A 9,328-nucleotide genomic window follows, 5' to 3' on the forward strand; every position below is an offset into this window, starting at 1 on the left:
ATCAAAACCACATGCCAAACACCACTCAGCAATTCCCAATCAACAACATCAACTTCAACAAAGATTCCCTGCATGTTTCCCTTCGCAACCTCTCCCAACTCAGCACACGAATGGATTCGCTTCAGAGCTTTGTCTCCCAATCCATTCAATCTCACACTCTCCTCACACACCACCAAATGAACATCGTATCCAACGAGATCCTAACCGCAATTCGCCACGTCATCACCAACGGCGCAGCCTTAGTCGCAGCGTCGGAGGACGTGCTTTCCCTTTCGGAGACTCCCACGTCCGAATACTCTCCCAACCAAACAAACGTGGTGGAGCTGGACGCGATGGAACTCCTGGCGCAGCACCTCCACTTCTGCGAGGTGTGCGGGAAGGGCTTCACGCGCGATGCCAACCTTAGGATGCACATGCGCGCCCACGGGGACGAGTTCAAGACTGCGGACGCGCTCTCGAGCAGGGCGCGTGGCGAGAAGCGTGGGAAAACGACGCGGTTCTCGTGCCCCTTCGAAGGATGCAACCGCAACAAGACGCACAAGAAGTTCAGGCCGTTGAAGTCGGTGTTCTGTCTGAGGAATCACTTCAAGAGGAGCCACTGTCCCAAAACGCTGTCGTGCGAGCGGTGTCGGAAGAAGAGCTTCGCGGTGCTCTCGGACTTGAGGAGTCACATGAAGCAATGTCGGGGAGAGGCCACGTGGAAGTGCTCGTGCGGAACCACGTTTTCGCGGAAGGACAAGTTGTTCGGACACGTGGCGCTGTTCGAGGGGCATTTGCCTATGCTTGAAGAGGAGAAGGAGACCTCGGCGGCGGCGGCGGCGGCGGTGGTGGAAGGGTTGGTGAAGGAAAGTGACGGTGGTTTGGATGGGTTACCTGAAGGGTTCTTCGATGGGTTGGATGAATTTGGGTTTGGTTCCACTGCAAGCACCTCTTCACCGGAAAAAACTTCGCCTTGGGGTTTCCCACAAATCGAAACTCATTTCTAATTTAATCAAAAGAGATTTATTGCAAGTATTTTATGTACTTGTTAAGAAAAATAAAAAGGAATAAATATTAGAAAATGATCCTTGTTCATCGAACAAAAAAAAATTACCTTTTTTCAAAATTTGGAGCATATTAATCTTAAACCTAATTAACTTGGAAACACATAATTTTAGGATAAATAACACAATAGAAATGTTGATGATGATTCACTAACATACTTTCTATATTAAATTTAAACAAACAGTATTCAATAAGCAAGAAGTCAGACTCACAGTTTTAAAACTTAGAGAAACTAGACTCAAATACAATTGATTTAAAATTTTTAAATTCACACAACAGAAGGGATATTTAATGTCACAGTTTTATATAAAATTTTGTTATAGCAAAAGTGATATAAAGAATATGTTAACATGTTGTTAGTAAAATGCGACTTATTTTTAAGAAATCATTTTAAATTTCGATATTATGGATACAAAAAATATAGTTAAAGAAATAGTTCGTGATGACTAATAAATTTCTCAAACGTATTAATGAATATTTAACATCACAATAATAAAATAGAAATTTTTATATAATTTTTTTAATTAAATAACAATGTAAATAAACAACAAAAATTTACACTTTGTGATTAAGATTTAAAATCTTGTATTCTAGGGAAAATAATGAATATCACGTGGATTTTCATTTTTCTTTTACAAGAGTCAGTCCTTTTTATGGGTTGATTGATCCATCGTCAATTAATAAACTCTCTTCTCTTTCTTGTAAATAAATCGTTTAGTCAAAATATTTTTAAAATAAACTAATACTTTATGTAACATTTCGTTTGAACTTTTATAATTACAAGAACAGAACCAACAATATAAAAAACAGTCAACTAATGATTAATGAGTAAAATTCTTTTGCAAAATGTAAATAAATGAACCATATTTTGTTTTCTAAAATATAGTCGAGATTTCATTAAACAATCATGGAAATGTGAACTCCCTTATCTTCTTTCCTAATAAACCTTATTGTAAGTTGGAGTGGGGATCAATCAAATTTTCACACCCATGAAGATTCCAATTCTAATAATCAAGAGTTGAATTCCTTACTTTCCCAAACACGCTTTTGTTATTTGCTTCAAATACGAAATTGTTCAACCCTAAAGACTCAACAACAAAGTTTAATGTCCAGAAAAATGACCCCAAACTTCACCTTTTTGCATATTCAATCAAAATTGTCTTCGATAAATTTTATAGCAACAAGAATTCTTCCACCTTCATGCCAAATACATAAATCAATTCCAATGAAATCTTAAAAAATATATATTTATTGCTGTTAAGTAGACAACTTCACGACTATTGAATGGATCTAATGATTTATTTACATATTTATTGTTTATAAACTTTTGTTTTCATAAAACAAATATAATGACAGTATCATACATCATTCATTCATAAAAACAATTATATCACATATAAAGACTCATATTAGACTCAATTATCCGGATACATTCCTTTGACATTGAGTTTCACTATAGGCGTGCACTTGTAGTAATATTTATATTATATAAAGTCATAAAAAAAGATGTTATTACCTTACTACTCACAAGATTAATCCCCTTGCACCTGAGACCAAATGGTCCAGTTGCTAGGAGCTCCTATCATTCTCTTCCACCATCATTCCTCTCTATATGAGTTGAATGCTAGGTAGAATATCAAGATACTTCCTTTCTAACTCCCCAAGTGTCAATGCGTACACTAAGATCATCACCACAAAATATTTCTCCTTTAAATTCTCTCAACACCATCACCATACATGTCCACAACCACAATCACCATAGTTAATAACAAACATTATTATAAATATACATCAATTCCATCACATATCTATTTCAAACAACCAAAGAAGAAAATAGATCCAAACATATACACTAATACTCAAAGGTGGCACCCAACGTCAAACTAATCCCAAAAGGTGGCACCCAATAGTAGCCATGGTGTTCAACGTCACTCTTATCGCAAAAAGGTGCACTTAGTGACACTTTCTAACACCTAGCGTCCTAGAGTGAAAATGCTCCAGGCATGCAGTATAAGAATGACGTTCAGCGGCACCTTGGCACTGCTCAACGCTAAACCATTCACAAAACACTCGACATCACCCTGGCGCTTAACGCTATACCAACTATCAATCCTTTTTTTGCATTTTTAAGAAAACTTATACATGTTTAATTGATTAAATGGTATTCCTCAGTGAATTAGTTCCAAAACAATTTTAAACATGAAAAGTTGTACTGTTTGACCAATTATCCAAATTATAACTCTCTTAAACTCCAAAAACAAGTCCAAACTACAAGATTCAAGATCAAACATTCAAACCACAATTTCAACATATCATACATACATTCAATCATCCAATCAATTCACCATGTAATCATATAATAAAAAATTTCAAAGTATCTATAACTTAAAAATAATGAAGTAATGTGTTTTGAAATAATAAAGTTTATTCATAACAATAGTATTTATATTAAAATCTTTTAATATTAAAATAATTTAATCTCATTAATTTTAAAATACTATCATTTCTAAAAATATCATTTTCTATATTTTTATATAAGTAACCCTTTTACATATATTAAAAAGATATTGTACATATTTGCAGCTAATTTCTAAAAAGATTTTATATATTTAGTGTCGTATAATAAATAAAATGTAGAAAAAAAATTCTTAAATTTTTTAAAGTCTTTGGGTTAAATATGTTTTTAGTCTCCAAACTATTGGCTGTTTCTGGTTTTCATCCCTCTTTCAAAATAAGGTACAATTTGGTCCTCATTCTTTTCGAAATGTTGGTTTTAGTCCTCGAAAACTAAACACAGTTAAAATTTTGGTCCTCATTTAGTCAACAAAATGAGGACTAAAACCAAAGTTTTCAAAAGAATGAGAACCAAATTGTACCTTATTTTGAAAGAGGGACGAAAACCAGACACGGCCAATAGTTTAGGGACTAAAAACATATTTAATCCTTTTTAAATTTAACTACATTTTAGTTTACTTTACAGGTAACTAATTAAATCTTCAAATTAACTTTATGGATCCGCACATGTTTAAAGTGTGTATTACAGGGAAGATAATATATATATATATATATATATATATATATATATATATATATATATATATATATATATATATATATATATATATATATATATATATATTAGCATCATAAAAAAATTAATTAATTTAATAAAATAAAAGTTTTATTAGGACCAAAATTACACTTTTCAGATTTAGGTGTATTATATATTAAAAGGTTGAAACACTGGAGTTTCCGAACACAGGAATGAGGTAGTTTTGTAACATTGTTTTAGCGGTGGGGAACTAAGTGGTCAGTCCTAATCGTGCAACACGCTATTTTGAGATGAATTCGTGCACGTGAAATGCATATTAATAAAGCAATTTGATTTGTAATTGCATGAGTGACATCAGCCTTGACTTTGTGTAGTGCGTTTGAATTGAGTCCATTCTTGGCTCTCCGGCATAGCCAAAAGGTTAAACCTATCAACCCTTTCCGTCTGATGGTCAGCTTTCAAAATTGAATAACACGCTCCAAGGGGAGGCTATCTAACATTTACGTAACTAAAAAATCAAAATCAATAGAACACCTTGTTAAGTGTTTTCTTTATTATATTTTATTTTTATATTTAAAATTATGATTCATTTAAGTTTTTATATATTTTTTTATTAAATTAAGATTCAATGTCTTTTAAATAAAATTAGTTAGTTTATTTGTTAAATTCACGTTAATATTTTTTAGAAGTTTCATGTGTCAAAAATTTGAAAATGTCATGTGTTATGGTGTTTGGAAGTTATCATGTCTTAAAATTTGATATATGTCACATGTTAAATCCAAGGAGTCACAAGATACACTAGTGTATATAAGCTTTTTTTTGCGTCGGTATATAGGCGATATAAAAAGTTTTCATTTTCTATCCTAGTTATTCATTAATTAGTATAACTTTCCTCACTCGGGGTTTCTCCTTTTTTTTTTGCTATAGACTCTTCTGTTACTCTTTTCATCCAAATACGATCAAAGCAATAACTCAACTTGACATCATCATCATTCGTTGTGCCCAAAAGGGATGTATCAGTGTCAATAGGTTTCTTCTTCTTCATCTACGATGGTCACTCAACCTCGTTGTCACCACGGGAGGATGCATCAAACCATGGGAGGGCGTCGAACAAAGGGAGGATGTTGTAGTCATCGTTCCTCCATCTTTCTTTTCGTTCAACCTTCTTCTTACTCTTTTGTCTTTAATTTATGGTTGTTATTTGTAATCTAGTGCCTGAAAAGTGTGACATGAGATTGGAATTGTTGAAATGCACTGAGATAGAATTGTGATGAAGTTTGATGGTTTGGGTTGTGTGTGTATTTTTTTTAGAGAGTTTGGAGAATATTAAAAAAAGAGTTTGGAGAATATTAAAAAAAAGAGAGTTTGAAGATCATAATGACGAGGAGAACAACAATGTGAAAAGGGTTAGAGGTATATTATGCCAATTTTAGTGATGAATTGGCATAGAAAAGTCTTTAATATCACAAAAATGTCACTCTCTCACTTTCTATGCTGGTTTTAAGTCTGATATAGAAAGTATTTTAATTCAATGTAAAAAATTTCACTGCTCAAACTTTTCATGTTGGGTCTAGGTACAACCATTATAAAAAGTCTTCTAATTTGTTACGAAAAGACCATCACCTCCACTTTTAATATTGATTTTATTGATAACCATTATAGAAAGTCTTACCATAATTAAAATAATTGATACTCATAACTCGCACAAAAATAAATATCTACAACTATCAATTATCCGTCATGAATTTTATAGACAAATTTCCACTAGTGTGGATTTTTTTACCATATCTAATCCCGGACGTCCTCCATGACCAACAAAATGTCCTGTACATGTCCTCCTACCCAATTTCCATATGATGGTAGTGTTTTCCAGCTTGAAATGATTTAAAAGATGTTATTTTCCACTTTCTCAACCTTGGGTATTCAGGGTATGTCCTGTAGTGTTTGTCACCCATAATTTTTTTGATTCTAGTGCATCCAATGGCATGATGGATTCCTTTAAAAATTTGCATAATGTACATTTTTATAATGGTACACATAAAATACAAAGTTTTAACGGTAATACTCTTTCTATTACTAATATTTGTGACCTAAACCTGATTTTCAAAATATACTTGTCTCACCTGGATTTGCTTACAATTTATTGTTGGTTGGTTAATTAGTGGAAAATAATTATGATGTTAAATCTTCTCAATCTGTTTGTCTTGTGCAAGAAGGTGATCGCAAAAGAACCTAAAATGAAACAATTTTTTTCTCTCCAATTTATCTTTAATCATTTGTCTTTTGATTGTATTAATGTTCTAAATCTATATGAGTTCATGACATAGAAAATTAGGTTATTGAAGTTCTATGGTTCTGTCTCACTTATTTTAAATTGGTTTGTTAGGAAATAAAAATGTTTTTCTTGATACACCTTTTTCTTGTTTTGTTTGCAAATATAGTTTTATTAATTTAAAATACTTATCAATTCACGTTTAAGATTATTTTAAGTGTGTAAATAGTTTGTTTTTATTATTTAATTTTATTTCATTATTATTTCATGGATAGTAAAATAATAATTTTAAAATTTAAAATATAAATAAAGATAAAATAGAAACTGTTTCGGTAAATATTTTTTGGGACCGAGACACTCACCTTTTGATGCTTGAATCACGTGCTCCTATTTAAGAAGTCCGGTCACGCTGATCTTATCTCACACTTAAGTTGAATGGACCGTTCACTTTTCTTTGATATTCGAACGCTCGCTCTCTTTACACCTTGATCTTGAACGCTCACTCGGCAGACCTCAATCTCTGACTGAGAGTGGGAGGTACCTGCAATGACACTCCGACGCTCAAGTTAGGCGTGTGGTAAAGGAACCTCAGTTCTCGATTGAATGTTTTTAGATATCTATGTGATGTAAACAGTGTGTAATTTGAATATGAGCATGAATACAACATCCCTGGCTTATGGCCCTGGCTCTCTATTTATAAATTGTCTCGTGGACTTTAAGGTGACGTAAGCCCAATAAAAAATAAACAGAATGAAATATAAACAGACTTACCTTTAGATTTGGTCAGTTGTTCGTAAACAGATTATCAATACCTCTAATAAAATATCTTTGATTATTTTATCATCTATTGGCCTGTTAGCCCAGTAACGTAAATGAATGCAGACCCAACTATGACCCAACATCAATATAATCCAACTGACCTGGTCGACCATTGCTAAGGAGGTGACCGAACGGCCTTGAGTGGATGAATCGACCGAACAGTCTTGGGTGGTAACCGTTTTCGGTCCTGAATTTATACGATACAGAAACCTAAATTGATTATATATTATTATAGACAATAATTTTTTCATGTGTAGGGTTGCCCTCAGCGTATATAGTTTCTTCATTGATTATATATATATATATATATATATATATATATATATATATATATATATATATATATATATATATATATATATATATATATATATATATATATATATATATATATATATATTTATCATAATTCTGTCATATTTTTCAAAGTTGGTATTGATGAGATCAAAGTTGAGTGTCAAAGACAACAACTACTCCAATGACTCAGAAAACAATATACCTGTGAGCTTGTATATATCTCTATCAGAAACACACGCCAACAAAATATTGTAATAACTTTGGACATTAATTCAGACTTCCGTATTCAAAATTATTCTCAATGGTAACAGTGTTACACTCTCGAGATCTTCATGATAGCTGCTCAAAACTCAAATGTCAAGTTCATCTTTGAATCAGTCTCCATTGACATTTTGAGGTCAAGAATTTGCATGGCCACCTTCTTCAATCATCATATCCATATATTCATGTCATGTGATTCATCAACATAATCAAACTTGTTGATTCCACAGGTCATTCCAATTTTATAAAGCCACGTGAAATGTGTGCACAGAGGGTACAAAGTTCTTGATTATCTATATAAGTTGTTGTGCACATAAAATCTCTTTCTGCAACATGAGGCACAGCAAATTGTTCTAGTGCAGACAATGTTGATTTCTTTAGAGGCTTTGGCAATGGCAGGAGCAAGTAGTATCCAAGTAGATGTGGAGGAATGGGAGCTCAGAGATTCTGAGCAGAATCCACCACCCCATTTGCTGGCTGAACATTACTGCAATGAAGAACATTTTCTGACCTTCACAGATCATCAAGAAAAGCTAGATACTTATGCGGAAAAGAGGAAGAGAAAATGCATCAGGTCAATAAAAGCAAAGCTGCGAGCACTTGTAACAGCATGCATGTTCATGTTGAGCGATGCATGCAATCGTGGTTCACGATAAGCGTGAAATTTTGTACAACATTGGCATTACATCTTGGTAGAGTTGTATCTTCATGATGATTTTGAATAAGTAGCAAGACAAACATTTTTTTTCTCTTAATATAACTATACTTGTGTAATCAATGGAATCAAGTCTTCCCTTATCTGATTTTTTGTCTCTCTACCCTTATCTAATTAAAAAAGAAGTCTCGTTTTAGATAGAGTAAAAATCGCAATTAGAGCGAAAATGTTATGTAATTTTTTATAATAATGCTATAAGTAAAAAGGAATGAATTAAATTATACTTAAAAAGGTTATTCAATTGAACTAAATTGAAATGTGTAATACTTTAGATAAATTGAGTTAAAGTGTAATATGATACTAGGGAATTGAAACACATCGAACTATTCTAAATTGTTTTTGAAGTACCTAACTTATTTGAATTTTATTTATGATATCATATTTTAGAGTAAATTTTACAATTTCATAAATTGTAATCTAGTTTACTTAAAAAAAACAATTTTAATTAATTCAATTCATTTTTTATTTTAATTTTTGAAGTAAATTTTTCTACATTACATACATATTCCAAAAGTACTATATATTTCGGGCTCTGCAACCTAAAATAAATTTCAGAACATGAAGGTGAAGCAATGGCATAGAATTATTAGAGTTTTGTGACGTATGACGTACTTGAATATTAGAGTTTTAGCAAATGCACACTAAACTAAAATAAAATTATGCCTATCTACTTGAAAAATCTGCTGCTGTACTATGAACATTGAGATTATTCAAAACACCAAAACGAGAAACAAGTTTTTGTGTCTTCTCTCATCTTAACGTTGTTTGCAAGTTTTCAAGTCCAAACGAAACACATCACTGTTTGACAAGCCGCAATATAATGTTGTAGTTGTTGGTACCCTGTAATGTAATGGGATAACAGCTGAGA

At 32.4% G+C, this 9,328-nt stretch overlaps 1 pseudogene; it reads left to right on the top strand.

Moving 5' to 3' along the window:
* On the top strand, positions 1-1,059 carry LOC124823301 (protein SENSITIVE TO PROTON RHIZOTOXICITY 1 pseudogene; annotated as a pseudogene).
* Positions 1,060-9,328: the final 8,269 nt, after the last annotated feature.

The sequence above is a fragment of the Vigna umbellata genome, chromosome 1 (assembly GCF_029865625.1).
Source record: "Vigna umbellata cultivar VRB3 chromosome 1, Vumbellata_1.0, whole genome shotgun sequence".
NCBI classification, from domain to species: domain Eukaryota; kingdom Viridiplantae; phylum Streptophyta; class Magnoliopsida; order Fabales; family Fabaceae; genus Vigna; species Vigna umbellata.